A 19933-nucleotide genomic window follows, 5' to 3' on the forward strand; every position below is an offset into this window, starting at 1 on the left:
AACGCCGATGGCAATTGGGAGGTCATCACCGGCGGTGAAGGCAGGGGTGGAGCCGATGAAAATGAAAAGAAATTTGAAAAAAGGAAAAAAAAATACCGTGACAGTCGCCTCCTACCGTCTACTGCCGCTGGTCGCCGCTGCCATCGCTGGTCGCAGTCGCCGCTTCGTCGCCAGTCGCCGCTGCACACTCGCCGGAAGTCGTCGCCAGTCACCACTGCCGTCGCTCAGTGAGAGGTAAGAACAGAGGAACGAATGTTTTAAGGGTTTCGTTTCTTTTTTTTAACATTAAAATGGTTTTAAAAGTTAAAATCAAATAATCCTTAAACATAAAAATAGACGGATTTAGACTCTGTCAAATTTGACCGTATCCAAAAAATGGACGGATACGACCTTCGGTACGTTGACCGTACCCGGTACGGTCAACGTCGCACCATCCCGTACCGGTGTCGTACCTGTACCGGACGGGTACTCCACCCTCGTAGCCGTACCCGTGTATCATAGATCCTAACATTGCAATTGAAACTCTTAAACACAATGTTAATGGCCAACTCTTAATCCTTTCGATCTGACACAGTATAGGCTGCAACTGATCCGTTCATCCAGATGCAAAATTTTATCTAAAGATGAGACTTCTCAAACAGCAAACAGTTAAGCATGCATATCCATGACATGCACCTAGCTACATGAGACCTTATTTCACTTACTCGTTAACCATGAAAGGAGGGCATCAGTTCACACAATCTTCATAGCATAAAGACTCACATAACTTTGCTGAAGTACATAAGATATACATATCCACGAAACCTGCATCTAAACATACATCTAGCAACGTTATGTTGAATCCCAAAATCAAGGATAGATAAGCATAACCATGAATAGGTGCCTGCCTACAACATTATGTGCAAAGCATTGATACATTAGAAAATTATGAATTAAAACTTGTAAAAAGAGCAGACAATCAGGGGTGGAGCCAGAAATTTTTCTTAAGGGGGTTCGAATTATAGTTTCAAAATTTTACTAGGGGCCGAATATGTAATTTTTCAAAACTTGTATGTATATAAGATTAATGATTTCTTTTTAAAAAGTTTACATGTAAATTTTTAAATTTGAGAAGAGGGGGGGCAACGAATCAAGCACTATAGATGCACAACGAAGTTTACTATACATTTCAAAAGAATGTTCCTGCAACAACGAACTCTGATTTAGAGGTACTTACTTTTGGATGGAGGTGGACAATGAATCCAGCAGGTTCGACTTAGTTTGGTTCTAAAATGCTTGCCGAAGCTATAGATGCACAACTTGAGTACATAGACAACAGGTTGCCACATCTTTACTTAGTCCTTAGCCACAAGAACCCTCCATTTTGATTTATTACTTTCAATAATATGTTAACCACACGAAGACACATTCTTTAGGTTGAATGGGAAAATATATTATTTCATACAAGTTGCTGTACAAAAGAAACAGAAAGAAAAAAACTAAAGCATGTAAGGGACTTGGATGCTCCTCCCTGCCCCATAGAGGGAGCATAATTAGGTTTTCCTTTGAACTAATGGAGGAAAAGAAAAGAAAAACCAGAAAAAAAGGCAAGTTCGCTTGTAGAATAAATGATTGAACTCAAACAAGGGGCTGTTCATTTCAGCTTCTTTCTTCTAGGCTCACACAATGCTTATACACATACAATTACATACCACCAAAGAAATTCAGTCACTCAGAAAAACACCTATCTATTGGAGAGAATAAACCAACTTGTGATTTCTCTGTTACAAGAAGGGCATCATTGCCTATGAGCTGAATGCAATAAATCGACTCCTTAGGTTACCCTGAAATTAGTTTAATCAGCACCCATCCTTGTAATGAATGTGAGTCTGAAACAATTTGATGCAGCTTGGAGATTGCTTTGAAGATCTAAATTGGTGATTGGGCTCTATTCCTACTAGCAATCAACCTGTGCCACAACAAAAATATAGTACATACTCACACGAGGGAGGCAGAGAAGGAGAGAGAGAGAGAGATTTTACAAATCTGAGGAGCAAGAAAGAGATTTCTAAGCAGTAGACTTTTAATACCAATTATTCAACTTGTCTACAACAAGAAGAAAGAAAACAAACAGAGCAAGAAAAAAGAGGTTGAAGAACCCTAATTTTGTAGTATGATCTCAGCCCAAAAGGCTATGTTTGGGTTGATTTGAGGAGAGTGAAAGAGAAAGAGCTCACTTGAGGCAACAATAAGCATGTTTCAAGCAAATAAATACTGATCAAAGTTGAACAATTCATATAGCATCAACTCCGAAATCTTCCGGCAGCAGCGTACTCCAACAATAGATGGTGGAACCCTTAGCCTCTTGTTTGCATTCCAAAATTTGGTTTGGTTTCTTTGAGTGGTTCAGAAAAATAAATTTTATAAAGGAAAAATGACTCACCTATTGGTATGAAGATTGGCCATTCCCGATGCATTTACTGAGGGTAACTAATCCAAATGTTATGTTCACTCTCGATATATTTTGTATTTACTTGAACATCGTCTTCATCATAAATGCAGTGTAATACTTTGCAAGGAAATTCTTTTGAAGATAGGTATCACATAAAATTTTTATTGAAAGATGAGAAAAATTTGAAGAAATTTTGAATGACTAAACAATTTTGATTTGAGAAATATTTTAGAATTGAGATTGGAAGCTAAGGTTGATATTTTGAAGATTTCTTTAGCAATCAATTTAGTGTTCTCTTAGAATCTTAAGTAGGTCCAAGATATTGCTCTAATTCGATTACTATTTAGTTAGAGTTTTATCTCATCTTGCTTAAGTTTTTTAGAGAAGTGTTTGTGATCATTCATGAATTCCATATGTGCATGCACTGATTTTGTATGCTTGAAAATAATTTGTTCATTTATTCCATAACATTCATCTAAAAGTATTTCTACCATCACATACATCTTGATTTTTATATCTTTGGTATATGTCATGTATTAGAAAATCATACTACCATGATATTCATTTCAAAAAAAGTTTTTGAAAGTATATTGAGATTGTAGACCATCAAGCATGGCTCTAATGTAAGATGCATCACTTGAGTTTTGGCCTTTGTTCGCATCTGCAAAAATCTTCTGTTTTGGTTTTTAGAGTGCTTCAAAAAAAATTATTTTTGAAATGACAGGGAAAGAGACTTGCCCGTCGGTACGAGGACTGACCGTTTCTGGTGCCTTTATCGGGAATAACCAATCAAATAGATATGTTTATTCTTGTCGCATTTAATTTTTCCTTAAACATCTTTTTATTCTAAATGCAATGTGGTGTTTGAGAAAATATTGAAAATTTGATGTTTCAAAATTTTGAGAAAGTTTTGAAGAATTATTTGAGAGTATAAAACACTTTGCTTTGAGAAATTTGAATTGAGAAATCTTTACAAATATCATTTGGAAACCTTTGAATATCACTTTTTGAAACCACTTCAGTTTTCTCTTTAAGTAGGTTTGAGATTTTTTTTTAATTCTTACAACCTACCTAGAGCTCTATTTCTTCTTGCTTAAGTTCTTCTAGTCATGTGCTTGTGGTCATTTGTAATGTTAAGTGAATGTTGACGTATGAATGCATTGACCTAAAAACAAATCATTTATTCTTACCATAACATTAATCTAAAAACATTCTTACCACCACATACATCTAAGTTTCTCATTTTTATTATAAAATTGTTATAAGTATTTTTATGAAAAAAAAAGTTTTTGAAAATGGAATGGACTTGTAGACCATCAAGCATTATTTCAATATTGGGTGATTACTTGAGTTCTAGTCTTGGTGAAGTCAACAAATGAGAAATTAAAATATTAGATCTTAAGAGAAAAATATTTGAAAAAAATGGAAAAAAGGAAAAACTTTAATACGAGAGAAAGAGAAAGAGATTTTGAAAATTACAAAATAGAAGATTTAAAAAAAGAGAGATATACATATACATATACGTACTTATATATACATATATGTGTGTGTGTGTATGTATGTATGTTTACGAAAGCTCGTGAAAATGAAGTATTAAAACGAATGGAGAGGGAGAAGAAGATTTTAGAGAGAGACAGAGAGAGATTTTAGAGAGAGAAAGTGCAACACATATATATTCATTTACATATATGAAAATTTGTAAAAGAGTATGCTAAATCATAAAAAGAGAGATAATTATGTGCATATATATATATATATAACATGTATATACACATATATCTTTATGAGAGTTGAAATCAAGAGATAACTTGAAAATATCCGACTTCGATTTTTGTATGTAGGCTTGTAGGGCTGCACAACGAGTCGAGCTACTCGAACTCGACTCGTTTAAGCTCGACTCGAAAGTTAAACGAGCTACTTCATTAGTTAAACGAGTCGAGCTTGAGTTTATGAGCCAACTAGTTTAACTAATCGAGTCGAGCTCGAGTTCACTCTACGTGACTCGTTAAAGCTCGACTCGGCTCGATTAACATATCGGTTTTAAAAAACCGGTTTTAAAAAAACCGGTTCAACTGTCTCGGCGGGAAAAACGTTTAGGGTTTCTTCTTTTCCTTCCCTTTCTTTTTTTCATTCCCTTTCTCTTCGACGCCGACTCTCCCTCTCTCGCCTCTCAGTCTCCGTCTCTCCTACTTCTCGTTCTCTTCTCCCGCGAATCTCCGCCTGTGCTCTGCGCTTCCTTTGGTCACGATATTTTGGTTTGCTGCTGACAGGCGGAGTCGTCGTTTCTTCCTCCCGGCGATGATACCAGAATGATTCATATCCTTGATAAACTGAGAATATTTTAAATGCCTTCTCCTTTTTAGTGTTTATTTGCTCGATGGTAGTTTGTGTCGGAAAACGTAATCGTGGGAATACCTGTTTCCTTCGGCGATCTTTTATTCAAAACTCCAATAACCCGTGTTTTTCGTGTATTTTTTGTGAGAATCTAATGTTGTTTCTGCGTCTCAAGACATGCCTTTATTGATATTTTATCCCCTTTTTTCTTCACTGTTTATTGGTTTTGTGATTGAGATGCGCTTTACCTTGACGAGATGACCCACGGGAAAACCAGAGAGAGCGAGATCGGGAGAGGGTTCAGGCGAGGAACCCCAAGGGGAAGGGCAAAGATGATGGGTTGACTCCGTAACAGAGAAGGGAAAGGTAATCTTTTCCTTTCTCCCTTATCCCATTTTTGCTCTTGTTTTCATCTGTTAATGGCTTTCTTCAATTGCTCATGGTGCGGGAGCTGGTCTTGTGAACTGGGTTGTGCTTTTGAATCTTTGATTGCTTGTGTGTGGACTCGTTCTTGTTCTGTTTCTGCATTTTGGGTATTTAGGTTTTTGATGTGAGTTGGTTTTTCTTTTTTCTTTTAGATGGTGACAATGGTTGCGATGTGTTCGTCTTCTCTATTATAATATACTTTATTTCGTTTGATTGATGGTTCCTTTTTGGTTGGTGTTGGCGTCCTGTCCTCCAGGGATGCCAAGGCGCTCCAGGAGAAGGCGGCGAAGAAAGCTGCAGGGGGGGAAGCAGCAGCATCCCGGAATGCGGTTCTGCGTCTTCTCTTTCTTTTGTTTCTTTTTCTTTTTCACTGGTTGATTTGTGGCATTTCTCTATTGTTTCATTTGTTTCTTTTTTCAATGTGAGTCATGTTGCCTTAGTTGTCTTGTGCTTGCTTTTGTTGTGTATTGTGTGTGTTTTGTGTTTTTTTTTTTTTTTTCTATTTAGGTTTCCAAAGCACTAAATTTTTTGTTAATTGGGAGCCAATATTTGATGCTTGTTTTTACCGGCAGCAAATGTTCATTGTTTTTACCGGCTACAGGAAGAGGGGTTCTCTTTGCTACCGAGGCACTACTTGCTGAGCATGGCAAAAAGATTGCAGATCAATGATTTGTGATACAGGTGAAAGCCATTTATTTCCATTTTAATTCTCAATGCAGTTCTATTGTTTCTAGTGATTTGTTGTCAAGTGTAAATTATACATTGCCAAGATGAAGCATGAAAATTTTTCTCTATGACTGTTAGTTTTGCAAGAATTTGAAATCTGGTGAATATATGGAAACATAATTTTTTTTACAGAAGTGAATGTTTGTCCATGGCTAACCTCTAAATGAAACTAATGCTTAATATGATGGCGAGCTTTTGTATTCAATTTATATGAGGGTATCTCAAAGTGAGGAGCAGGGATTGTAGAAGCCAAAATTGTAGGAATTTTTAAGGCTCGTATGAATCTTGAATCTGTTAATATACCTCCTTACCGACCTTATTCTTGGAGTTAGAGCAAATTTGGTACCTGACCTCGTCCTAATATGGAGCATCCAATTTCAGAGATATGTGACCTTTCTCTTGTCACCTCATCCTTTTTGTTTTAAAAAATTATCCTATGACAAGTTTCCTCTTCTACGTGAGCTGATTAGCTGTTCTTTTCAGCATCTTGTTTATAGTCTATGGTAGTTCTCAGAACTGAATGCAGTATGAAGCTTTATCATATTAGTAGGGAAAATTCTAACTTTTAACATCATTTAATCCTTCCATGATACCTTTCTAAGCTTCTTTATCATGTGAACATGTGCTTATGTCTACAGAGAACAATAGCCGAGGTTGTCAATTTATCACATTGTAACTTTCAATTTGATAAAAGTGTATTTTATCAACTGGATGATGCTTTACAAGGTTCCTACTTAGTTTCAGCATAATATCTGCCATTTATTTTAGATTTGTGGAGTAAGAGGCTTTGATGGGGGAGATTCTGTGGATCCCAGGACGTTGTTGGTGGAAGATTGTGATGTTCTCATTCCAGCTGCACTTGGGGGTGTTATTAACAGGTTATAAATCATCTTCTTTCCTTTGGAGCATTAGTGGTCTTCTTTTCTGTTTAAGAAAAATCCAAGTATTTAGTGAATTTGGTTACCGAGTCTTTATTTTTAGATTTCTAAATAAATTATTGTCTTTCTTGTGACAGGGAAAATGCTAATGATATCAAGGCCAAATTCATTATTGAAGCTGCTAACCATCCAACTGATCCAGAGGCTGATGAGGTAAAACTCTTCCTATTCAGCTGTACAGGACAGTGTTGCATCCTGTGTTGCTTCGTTCTAGTGTCATATGTTGGCTTATCATTTCCATTTCATGCAGATCTTAGCGAAAAAAGGTGTCATCATTCTGCCTGACATTTTTGCAAACTCTGGTGGAGTTACCGTGTGTTACTTTGAGCAGTTAATCTTCTTCTTATCATGTGTTTTAGAGAAGGATGCAATATTTGTGTGCTGCATGTTTTCTGCGTACACAAGCTCCTTATTGTTCTAATATTTGTCAATTTCCAGAACTCTTCATCTCAATGGGGTCTTTGTGGCCATAAACTAATCCAAGCTTAAAGCTCATTAATATTCTGCCTCAGTTTTTCACTTATTTTTTGCGATTTTTTTTAATGAATGCTTATTCATGCATCAACATTTAATAGCAAAAGAGATGAAATAATCATTTGAATAGTTATAACTTTCTATATAAAAGGTAGTTCTAACTTAAGTCCCGACAATTTAACTCGTAAATTGATTTTGTTATGACCTTATGTTGTAATATGGGACATTTGATTTCTTTGGTAACGAGTTAATCGAGCTCGATAAGCATGAGTACCAAACGAGTTTATCGAGCCCTAATCGAGCTCGAGCTCAACAAGTGAGGATGAGTAGTTAAACAAGCTTAATCGAGTCGAGCTCGAGCTTGACAAGTGACTATCGAGTCGAGTTCGAGCCAGGATAGTCGAGTTATATTCGAGTTCGAGCCGAGTCGAGCTCGTGTCATACTTAGTTGAGTCGAGTTCGAGCTGATCGAGCTCGAGCTCAACTTGGCTCGTGTTCAGCCCTATAGGCTTGAGAGGAACTTGGGCTCATGCAAGAGCCTAGGCTAAGTCTCCAATGTCTCATTAAAGATGGTTCTTGCCTTAAAAAGTCGAAAAATATGATTCTAAATATTTTCATACATAAACATAAAACCATAATTATTTCGTTTGTTATAAGAGAATATATTTCTTTCACCATTGGGTATGGAAGAAAATTAATCAACGAAATAAAGCACTCATTGGGGTTCCTAATCGAATGATTAAAAGAGAAAATAAACGTGAAATTACATGAAGATGCATTTTAACATGTACATATTCGTGAAAGGCTTTCTTAGGTTAGACAAATCTCAACCTCAAAAATCAACATAAGAATGAAGAAATCTCAACTCAAACACTCATTTTTTGCCGTGCATTTGCTCATTAATTAAAGAAAATTAGTACATCATGCATGAGCATCATCTCAAACATAAATGATGAGTAAAACAATATAACAAGCATATTTTTAAAAATAAATGTAGAAATAGAATTTATTTCGCCTTGCTCATACTCCCGGTGCACTCAAGAGAAGCTTTCGACTTCGGATAAGAAATTTTTAGAGCTTTCTTGCATGGTCATGGGGAGGTGGCAAGAGGAAATGAAAATAAATGAAAACAAGATGATGGCTACATACCTCGAATATAGCTGATATTAGAAATGAGCCTCCTCCTTTGAATGATCATAGGGTCGCCTCAGTTGAAGTTCCAAGATGATGAAGGTATCTCCCCAAGAGATCTCCTCGTGCTCCCTTAAAAAGTTTGAACTTGGAGAAGCTTGCTTCCAATGTTGGAGAAAATGAAAAAGAAAAGAAAAGAGAAATGGAAAGAAAGAGCTAAAGGAAAACTCTAGATTTTTAAGTGAGAAAGAACTAGAGGTTCCCCAAAGGTTAGCTCATGCCCAAGAGAGAAAATTGTGAGGTTATTTATAGAGAGTTTTGAAGTCAAAACTCAAAATTTCAATTTCTTTGAATTTAACAATATTTTCATGTGAATTTCAAGTATTTTTGAATGATTTCAATTTTTTTTTAAATAGGTTTTGACCAAGTGAGATTGGTCATTAGCCTGCAAGTACTCCTTTGGGGTGTGGGCAGGGCTAATGCCTACCCAACAGAGGCGGTTTTTAGCTGAAAATGGGGCCTACGTAGCATCAGGCCCGTGTTCGGCATGTTTGCGTATGTGCACAGTGCTGTCGTGCGTCGGGCGCTGTGCTTGGCACATCGGCATGTGGCAGCGCGCGATGCACGATTGTGCGTGATAGCGCATGATGTGCGCGACTGCATGTCTGGGTTTAAAATAAAAAACAAAATAAATAAGATAAATAAAAAGTGGTCTGTTCATAAAACAAAAAAGCATAAGACCATGTTTTAAATGTGTATAAAAATGGTTTTGTTACAAATGGATTGGTTGATTCTGAACTCGTTTTAAATCTGGATTGGGTTCAATTGATCACCGATGCATTGTAGTGAGTGATTTAAACTCAAAAACACATTTTGACATGAGAACGAGATATAAAACGAAAGGAAGGTATGTGCATGTGCGCATGGCACTCGCAACATCTAATTTTGTCATTTTTGTCCCAGCTTTGGATTTTGAGTTTGAAATTCTCAATTTGAATCTAGGCTTTGGTTTTGGATCTAATTTGGATTCGAGAGATGGATTTTGAATTTCAATCTTTTGTTTGGACTCCGACATGGGTCTAGAGATTTGTTTTGGATCGAATGGTCAAAAATTTATTCTGGGTGTAGGGTTGGGTAGAGGATCCAAAAACTAAATCGGAACATAGTCCTTTTTAAAAAAAATTGGGGTGATAACAGCCTTGTTGAAGTTGATAAATAAAGTCATAATTTTACATCTTGGAGAAAAGACTTGTGGAAGAGAGGGAAGGATCCCAACGAAAAAAGAGTAATTGGAAGACAAATGATTGTTGATTAGAAGAGAAATTTCTTTAAGAAAAAGACAATACAAAGAAAGAAAATTTATAAGCGAGAGAGAGTTTAAGGGAACAAAGATTTTAAGAGAATGAAAGAAATAGGGAGGAAAAACTAGAACGATAAATTTTAAAAGAAACATAAAGTGAGAGATTTTAAAATCAAGGAAAGAGAGAGAAAGATGTTCATGAGAGTGAGAGAGAGGTTAAAAAGGAAAACTTATAAAAAGAGAGATTTTTAAGATATATATATATATACATATATATATATATATATACAACATAAAAACTTATAAAAGAGAAATTTTAAAGTTAAAAAAAGAGAGATATATATATATATATATATAATATAATATAAAAACTTAAAAAAGAGAAACTTTGAAGTAAAAGAGAGAAGAAGAGATAGAGAGACGTAAAACATAAAAAATGATAAAAGAGAAATTTAAAAGTTAAAGAAAGAGAGAGAAAGAGGTTTAAGAGAGAGGAAAATAGGAAAACCCACAAAAGAGATATTTTTAAGAGATAGAGAGAGAGAGAGAGAAAGAAAGAGAAATGTGTATATATATAATTATAATATAAAGACTTATAAAAGAGGAATTTCAAAGTTAAAGAGAAAGATATTAAAGAAAGAGAGAGGGAGGGAGAGGAAAGTAGGAAAACTCATAAAAAAATATTTTAAGATATATATATATATATATCATATAAAAACTTATAAAAGAGAGATTTTAAGAAACTTCTAAAAAATGATATTATAAAGTTAAAGGGACAGAAAGATATAGAAAGAGATTTAGAGAAAGAAAGAAAGATAAAATTAAATAAATTTATAAACAGAAAGATTTTAAGTTAGGGAGAAAGAAAGAGATTTTAAAAGAAAACCAAAGAGAAGGAGATAGATATCTCAAAAGAGAGAAAAAAATATAGAGAGCAATTAGTAGGAGGGAGAGAAAGAATCATGACACAAAATTACTTAGCGATAAGGCTGGGCGTCGGGCCGGGCCACCGGCAGGCCGGCCCGGCAGCGGCCCGGTAGGCCCGACTACCTCCCCACTTCCCCCCTTCCTGTCTCCCTCCGGGCCTCCCCCTTCCCCTTCCCCCCTTGGCCCCTTCCGTCTGAGCCATCTCCCTCCCCGTTCCCCTTCCCCCCTTCCCGTCTCCCTCCGGCCTCCCCCTTCCCCCCTTCCTGTCTCCCTCCCTCCTTCCCGTCTCCCTCCCCGTTCCCCTTCCCCTTCCCCTCTCCACTCTCCCTCCCCCTTCCCACCTTCCGTTCGCGTCGTAGCACACCAGGCACGCCATCGCCGCCTCAACGGACATGCCGCTGACGATGGCCTCTCCTCCACTGGGTTGCCGGACGCCGTCACAGTCGCGACGAAGCCGGCGGTGGCTCCTGCGCCCCATCTCCCTCTCTCTCCTCCTCTCCGCTCGCTGCTGAAATCCGGCGGTGTCCATCCTCTCCTCCACTGGGTCGCCGAACGCCGTGACAGTCGCGACGAAGCCGGCGGTGGCTCCTGCGCCCCATCTCCCTCTTTCTCCTCCTCTCCGCTTCTGTGTCCATCCTTTTTGGGCCATCGGGTGTCGGCACGCCAAACGGGTCAGGCTGGGCCTCGTTTTCGGTGGACCGGCCCGGCAATATTACGGGCCCGGGCTTCAGGCCCGACGGGCCGACCGGGGCCGAGGAAAACCTGGCCGGGCCGGCCCGATACCCACCCTACTTAGCGAGGAGATATTTCAATTTCTAACACTCTTTATATATATATATATATATATATATATATATATATATATATATATATATATATAAGCTAAAATCAACAGATAATTTTGAGGATTTTTTACTTTAATCATTTTATGAGCCTGAAGAGGAACTTGGGCTCATGAGAGAGCCCAAAGCACCACCACTTTGCAGGCAGGGCAAGGCCTTATGAAAGGCGTGATGACATAACATTCGGGCGAAACAGGCCAAGCCGTAGTGAGACCACTCAGGGATCAATGGCCACTCCGACTTCACCTAGGTGCCCCACTTGTTCTCGTGTGCACCCCGGGAAGCCGTGCTATTGGGTGACTGGGGCTTGTTTACACTGTGGGGGAATGAGACACTTCATCAAGGATTGCCCCTTAAAAAAAGAAAGGGAATTGAAGAAGCCTGAGGCCGGTTCTTCTAGCACGCGACAGACGATTGGACGTGTCTATGCTACTACCGTGGAGGAGCTTCAGGCACACGACCTTGTTGAAGGTACCTTACTTATTGATTCTCACATTGCTAGAGTGTTGTTTGATGCAGGGGTGACCCATTCGTTTATTTCTTCGATTTGCTACTTCTCTAGAAGTGTCGGCTAGGAAGATGCCGTATGTTTTAAAAGTTGTTAGTCTTATGCATGCTCAAGAGTTGTGTCGTGAGTATCTACCTGAAGTGGATGTGGAGATCCATCAACATCACTTACCTGTACAGTTGGTGATCATAAGTCTCAGTGAATTCGATGTGATTTTGGGCATTGATTAGTTATATGTGCATTATGCCAATATAGATTGCAGGAAGAAGCAGATTCAGTTGTTGACTAGTGAGCTGCAACCGGTGGAATTCCATGCTCGTAAGGCCAGTCGAACTGATAAGATAATGGTGTCTGCATTGAAGGCTAAACGTTTGATAGAAAATGGAAGTGTTGGCTTCTTGGTCAATTTGTTGATCAATGAGGCTGAACCGGTGAGGTTGCAGGATGTTGCCGTTGTGAATGAGTACCCTGATGTGTTTCCTGAGGAATTGTCATGTTTGCCTCCAACGCGAGAAGTGAAATTCAAGATAGAGTTGTTGCCTGAGACAGCTTCCATTTCTAAGGCACCCTACCGTATGGCACCGGCAGAGTTAGAAGAATTGAAGAAGCAACTACATGAGCTCTTAGACAAGGGCTTCATCCGACCTAGTGTGTCACCGTGCTGTTTGTTAAGAAGAAGGATGAGACGATGCGTTTGTGCATAGATTACCGTATATTGAATCAAGTCACCATCAAGTAAGTATCCACTTCCAAGAATTGAAGACTTGTTTGATCAGCTTAAGAATGCAAAGGTTTTCTCCAAGATCGATCTGAGGAGAGGGTACCATCAACTCTTGATACGGGAGGAAGATGTTTTTAAGACTGCTTTTCGAACTAGATATGGGCATTATGAGTTCAGGGTCATGTCTTTTGGGTTGACCAATGCTCCCGCAGCGTTCATGGACCTCATGAATCGGGTTTTCCAAGACTACTTAGATCGATTTGTTATTGTTTTTGTTGATGATATTTTGGTGTACTCAGAGAGTGTGACAGAGCATAGAGATCACTTGAGAAGTGTATTGGGTCTTTTGCGCAAGCATCAGTTATATGCCAAGTATTCAAAATGTGAATTTTGGGTAGAGAAGGTAAACTTTCTGGGTCATATAATATCAAAGGATGGTATGTCCGTCGATCCAGCTAAGGTGTTACAGGACTGGAGGACGTCGTGCAGTGTAACTAAGGTTAGAAGCTTTTTGAGATTGGCAGGATACTATCGCAGGTTCATACAAGACTTTTCGAAAATAGCTACACCCATGACGAAACTATTGAGAAAAGAAGTGAAGTTTGTTTGGAATGAAGAGTGTGAGAAGAGCTTTCAAACTCTAAAGGACAAGCTTACTACTGCCCTTATTCTGACGTTGTCATCAGGTCGTTCTGGTTTTGTAGTGTACACGGATGCATCGGAAATTGGTTTTGGGTGTGTATTGATGCAATATGGCCGTGTAGTGGCTTATGCATCAAGGCAGTTGAAGACACATGAGCAACACTATCCCACTCATGATTTGGAGTTGGGAGCAGTTGTGTTCGCATTGAAGATGTGGAGACACTATCTCTATGGAGCAACATTTGAGGTGTTTACATATCACAAGTCTTTAAAGTATATATTCTCCCAAAAGTATCTAAACTTGAGGCAAAGAAGATGGATTGAGTACTTGAAGGATTATGATTTCACCATATCATATCATCCAGGCAAGGCGATTGTGGTGGCTGATGCTTTGAGCAGACAGGCTAAGGCAACCTTGTGCAGTATGTTGACTCGTTCTTGGACATTGTTGCAAGATTTGATAGCATGGCAGCCTCACCTAGGTGACGAGAACAGAGCGACAATGACTGCCTTAATACGGCACCCTCTGTTAGAAGAGTTGGTCATAAAGCAAAAGGAAGATCCTGACTTTGCTAAAAACATGGAAGAAAGTAAGAAGGCAGATTCTCTTTGGCATCAAGATGAAGATGGTTCGTTGCGGTTTCAACAAAGATTGTGGGTTCCTAAGGATGAAGGGGTGAAGCATCAGTTGCTGGATGAAGCTCACAAATCTAAGTTTTCTATACACCCTGGTAGTACAAAGATGTTTCAGGATATGAAGAGAAATTTTTGGTGGCCTGGAATGAAGCGTGAAATTGGCAGAATTTGCATATAATAACAGTTACCACTCTAGTATTGGGATGACACTTTTTGAGGCTTTGTATGAAAGGCCGTGCAGATCACCAGCTTGTTGGACCGAATTGGGTGATGGCAATATCGAAAACCCTTTAGTATTGCAACACTACACCGACCAAGTGCAATTGATAAGGAAAAAGTTGTTGACTTCTCACAGTGGACAGAAAAGTTATGCCGACATTCGACGTAGAGAGTTGGCTTTTGAAGTTGGTAATCACGTGTTCATAAAGATTTCTCCTACTAAAGGTATTTTTCGTTTTGGTGTAAAGGGAAAGTTGAGCCCGAGGTTCGTAGGACCTTTTGAGATCTTAGAGAAGATTAGAGAGTGGCATACAGATTGGCATTACCACCTGACTTGAGCCATGTTCATGACGTTTTTCATGTTTCCATGCTTCGAAAGTACGTACCAGATCCTACACATGTGATTGACTTTCAAGGTGTTCTAGTGCAAGATGTTTCGACAATGGAAGAAAAGCCGATTAGAATTGTGGATCAAAGAAAGCAAGTGCTTCGCACTAAGAGAATTCCTTTAGTGAAAGTGGAATGGCAGTACCATGGGTTGAAGGAGAGCACTTGGGAACTTGAGGAGGATATGCGGAAGAAGTACTCACATCTGTTTTTGCATTGAGGTATGATCTAATTTCGAGGACAAAATTTCTTTTAAGGAGGGTAGGAAAAAAATGTTTGAGTGTCAAAAGATCGGGGTGTGACAGTTTTGGTATCAGAGTCATGGCAAACCCCACCATGGATGTGAGTTAAAGCCTACCTGTGAAGTTGTGTTGCTCAGGTACGCACTTATTTGATTAAATTGTTATTGTAGTTTTGATTTTTCAAGTATAAGTACATAATGTGATCGATGTTTTGAACTTCGTGCTAATGCACATTGTGATTTGACTTGCGAGTTTGGTCTTAGGCGTGATTTGAGAATAAAGGTTCTTGTTTGTACAGATGAAATATCAACGTAGGGGTAAGAAGTGTGCTGAGCTGTCTACAGAGGCACAAAGGGAGCCAAGTCCGGCTCATTCTGATGTACATACCCCACATGATGACAGTACCTCAGGGCAACAGAATGCCCAGACTAGTGTGGGTGCCCAAACCCCACCGAGGTAGACTCCACCGGTGGATCAGCAGGCTATATTGCTGACAATGTTGTAGACATTGACCTCGCTAGTGCAGTCGATGGTTGGTAACCAGAGAAGCCAAGCATCTCCTATGGGAGACACCACTGCACCACCGAAGGAGAAAGCAACAACAGTGTCATTCAAGCATTTTATGTCGATGCAGCCGCCTGTCTTTACTGGAGATGGCAATCCAGACAAGGCAGAAGAATGGATTGAAGAGATTGAACGTATCTTTGAGGTTCTGACGGTGCCAGGAGGTGACAAAGTAAACTATGGCTCGTATATGCTTAAAGGTGATGCCAAGCGATGGTGGCAATCGACTCGAGAGATCCGGTTTGCAGACCATCAGACGATCTCTTGGAAGCAGTTTAGAGATTCGTTCTTTAGCACGTACTTCCCAGCACATGCCAGAAACAAGAAGATGCAAGAGTTTCTCGACTTGCAGCAAAATCAATTGAGCTTGGAGGAATATGTTACTAAATATCGACACTTGGAGGTGTATTGCCCGCACCTCTACACTACAAATGAGGCCAGAGCCGACAAGTTTATATATGGGTTGTGTGATGGACTTCGAGACAGAGTTATGTCTAGCAGACCTCGCGACTTGGACAAGGCAGTCACTGTGGCAAGACGCATGGAAGAAGATTGGGCTCGGACTCAGAAGGACCATCAGAAGAAAACTACCCAACACTCTCATGGTGGGCGTATGGCAGTCAAGCACCACCACTTTGCAGGCAGGACAAGGCCTTATGAAAGGCGTGATGACAGAACATTCAGGCGAAACAGGCCAAGCCGTAGTGAGCTCACATCCATGGTGGGGTTTGTCGTGTCTCCAATACCAAAACTATCACACCTCGACCTTTTGACACTCAAACATTTTTTTTTCTAAACATCAAACATCGATGTGCGACTGCACAAAAGTTCAAAAGAGATGAGCCAAGCAATTCAAAACAATGGGGCAACTTTTATTTATATAACAACTTTGTTTCATACAAAATCACATTTATGTGTATGACAAAAATGCCCCCAAACTGTATGATTGATGTCTAACAAAAACAAGACATCAATACAAATAAACCAAGACGCGCCGGCACTACATAAGAAAACAAAGCCCAAAACCTCCCCAGTAGAACGTGAGTGAAGCCATCCGATCAACCTGTTGCCCCGGGTCTGTCAAAACCTGAAAAAGAAACAACTGAAAGCTTAGCCTTCGCAGTATGGTAACAAGTCAGGAAAATACCAAACCCTCTTAGATAGGGCTCAAATAAGAGAACTAATATCAAAACCATTTATCATCATGTCGTGTCAGAGCACGACACGTAAGGGCCACTCAATGGCCACAGTAACACAATTTCAATCACATGCACATCAATCACATACATTCAATCATATACATTACATTTTCATTAACTTTAGTGAATTCATAGTTCCTGTGGGTGTAACACAGGCACATGCACACCATGGGCGGCCTACAGCTGAGAGACAACCCCCGTGGTGGCCCATAACAGTATGGATCCATTTCATCCGCTGCAGCGGTGAAGCACTCAATCTATCCTAAACAGTTATCAATTCTAGCATGCACATGCAAATGCGTCATTTTCAAAACAAACTACTAATAGCCTTTCAAAACAGTTCATGTTATATATCCAAGCATACATATACTCATTCACGAAACAATCAATCAATTCACATCACAATCCTATGATCCTGTGATCCTAGGAGCACACAATCACACATTTGCCCCTGGCAGGGATTTGCCTGGAATGTGCCCTGTGGCGCGCTCACAAACTCTTCAAAATGCCTCAAGCCTCGAATCTGGTAGCTCAAGGTCGACGGGACGTGCCCGGTGTTCCTGCAGACATAAACAAAATATAAGATTCCTACTAGATACCCAAACAATTCAAACAAATACAAAGCAACATCATTGAGGCACGTGTCATCGCCTCAAGAATGTGTCAACGGGCAGTGTCGACCTACAAGCCCTCCAATAGGCCACTTCGCAACTTCTTACCATTGCCACCCAACGTCAAAACCCAATGCTTCGCTTAATCCATCCTTAACACATTTCTCATTAACTTTCCTTTAGTTGAAGCATTTTCCCAACATGCACACCCCCTTCCTACCTACACATACCACCCGCGTCGACCAAGGTGCTCCAAGCGTTCCCAAAGATGGTCTTACGCTTCTCCACAACATCACTAACTCTACTATGCTTCCCTATTGCATCGAAAATCAACCTATCATGCTTAAAAAAAATCATGATAAACACGAATCATCGCTTCTCCCACATAATCCTACACTTTCCCCAAAAGCAAGGTCGCTTGCATGCATCCCAAACCATCAATTCTACCTTCTAGCATGCTCAAACAATAATTATACATGCTCCAAAGGAAAATATACAATAAAATGGGTTCAATTATGCCTTGCTCACCCCAAGTCAAGAGTCTAGGCTACTGCAATCCTTTCGGCAGCCACCTCACAAGTCTAAATGGTCCCCAAGCAGCTAAAATCCTTCAATGCCGCCACACCAAGGCCTTCTAATCACTGTTATGCGGGGAAGAACACGTCCCCCAAACTGGAATCCAATCAAACAGTGATAAAATCAGTAAAGAAGAGCGCTCGGTTGGGGAAAAATGGAAAAACAAATAGAAAATGGGGAGAAGAGCTCAAGTAGGGAACGTGAGGGTAGGGGAAAGGCGCTGACAAAAGAGATGGACAGAAGAGGGAGGGCGAGAGAGGAAGCTTACCCACGCTGCGGCCGTCGCCACTACCGCCACTGTCGTCGTCGCCGCCGCTGCCACACCGACCTCCGTCTCCTTCTTCTCTGCGCTGAGCTCCGGTCGTGGGTAAGGGAGAGACGCAGAGAGGAAACAAGGAGGAAGGGGAACGAGGAAGGGGAGACGGGCTCCGGCGTCGGGCTCCTTACGCGCATGGAGCTCGGGTCCAGGTCTGGACCCTGACCCGACCCGTTCTGCCAAAAAAAACCAAGTGTTACATCCTAAGTCTCTATAACCTCTTCGGAGATGGTTTTTAATTTTGAAATTATTTTAAAACAAGATTTAAAATATTTTATATATACGTAAAGATAATAATTATCACTGGACATTCCCAAAATGGGTACTATCATGTCGGGTGATTAGATATGTTGGCATTCCAGGCTTCCTTCTCCTTTCTGGGAGGGCCTATCCGAAAGAGAATCCAGTGCCTCTTGGTCGTGCTGAATAGGACAAATGGCCTCCATTGTTTGCTTCAAAACAAAACAATTAGAATTAGGCTCGGTCAACTGAAATGTGTATTATCCACATAAGAGATATTCCAATTGAGAAGGTCTATCAACCTGAGACGATGAGAAAGGTCTATCTATTTGATTTAGTTATTCAGTTAAACCAATGATTCGTTATTGGAGCAGATAGCAACAACCATTTCATTGGACATGCACATTTTTTATTTTTAATGGATCTACGTGTTTCATTAATGGAAATTATTTGATGTAGTGAGTAATAGGTTTTGGTTGTTCGCCATTCCAGAATTTTTGTTTAGGCAGTTCATACCATCCATACATAGTGTTTTGATCTAAGATTTCAATTGTTCCATGTTTCAGCAGTAGCATTTTCTCCATGGAGCTAATGTCCAAAATATGGAATAAACAAGTGTTTCCACGACTCTACCACCCAATCAATTATGTTCCACTTAATCCCTCTTTCACGGCCACATAACTTTCCGAGTAAGGAATGGGAAATCTTTCTCCTAGTGCATGAACCAAATGTTTCATTTCATCTGGGAAAAGCCATCTGTTTCTCAACAATATCTTTGCCATTTGATCCAATAGCATTCTGTTATTAGATAGGAACATATTTGATGAATACTGATAACTCTCAGATAGAGTATTAGACTGGAAAGATCCATTAGGGGCTGTTTGATGCATCGGAAATATGAAGTTGGAAAGAAGTTTTCAGAAACTTATTTCAGGAATTGAAGAAATGGAAACAAAATCCAGATTTTCAAAACCCCTTTGTATTTGTTGGATATGAGTTTATGTTCTAGGAAATAAAATTCTCAGTTTTGTAGGAATGAAAGATGAAAAAAGAGAATCATTGGATTAAGCACTGCTTTGAGAGCTCAATAGTTACTTTTTTCATTCTGAAAATCTTTTTCTACCCTAAGGGGTGGAAAAAAATTTCCGAAAAGAAATCTCTGAAAACCAACCCAACGGTTACCTTTTTCATCCCAAGTTTGATGGGCAAGAATTGTTTTTTTTTGAAATTTGAATTTTATTTCCAGTGCTACAGGAAATATCCTTCCCATCAAATGGGTCCTTAGATAATGAACTACTAGTATTAGTTCTAAGCCATCTGTGGAGATGAATCAAGAATTCAAAGTGCTTTTTTTGCGCATTCTTGATCAACCAGCGTTTATATATAGATGTAGGAGAATTTGTTTGGGAAGTAATAAGTCCCTTTGTCATCTCTTCATCTGCAAAAGATTCTCGACGTGAAAACACAGAGACAAAGGGCTGATCTTTGAATAGGAAAAAGAATTGATCTGCAGGGTCCCAAATGAATTGGCTTATTCGAAAAA

At 39.5% G+C, this 19933-nt stretch overlaps 1 long non-coding RNA gene across 1 annotated transcript; it reads left to right on the plus strand.

Annotated features, from left to right (window-relative positions):
* The first annotated feature begins 5024 nt into the window (after nucleotides 1-5024).
* Nucleotides 5025-7359, plus strand: LOC116261844 (uncharacterized). The gene is made up of 6 exons (XR_004174370.2): nucleotides 5025-5131; nucleotides 5448-5520; nucleotides 5793-5872; nucleotides 6686-6795; nucleotides 6933-7008; nucleotides 7106-7359. It is a non-coding gene; the product is annotated as an uncharacterized LOC116261844 (long non-coding RNA).
* Nucleotides 7360-19933: the final 12574 nt, after the last annotated feature.

This window comes from Nymphaea colorata, chromosome 10, assembly GCF_008831285.2.
Source record: "Nymphaea colorata isolate Beijing-Zhang1983 chromosome 10, ASM883128v2, whole genome shotgun sequence".
Lineage (NCBI taxonomy): Eukaryota > Viridiplantae > Streptophyta > Magnoliopsida > Nymphaeales > Nymphaeaceae > Nymphaea > Nymphaea colorata.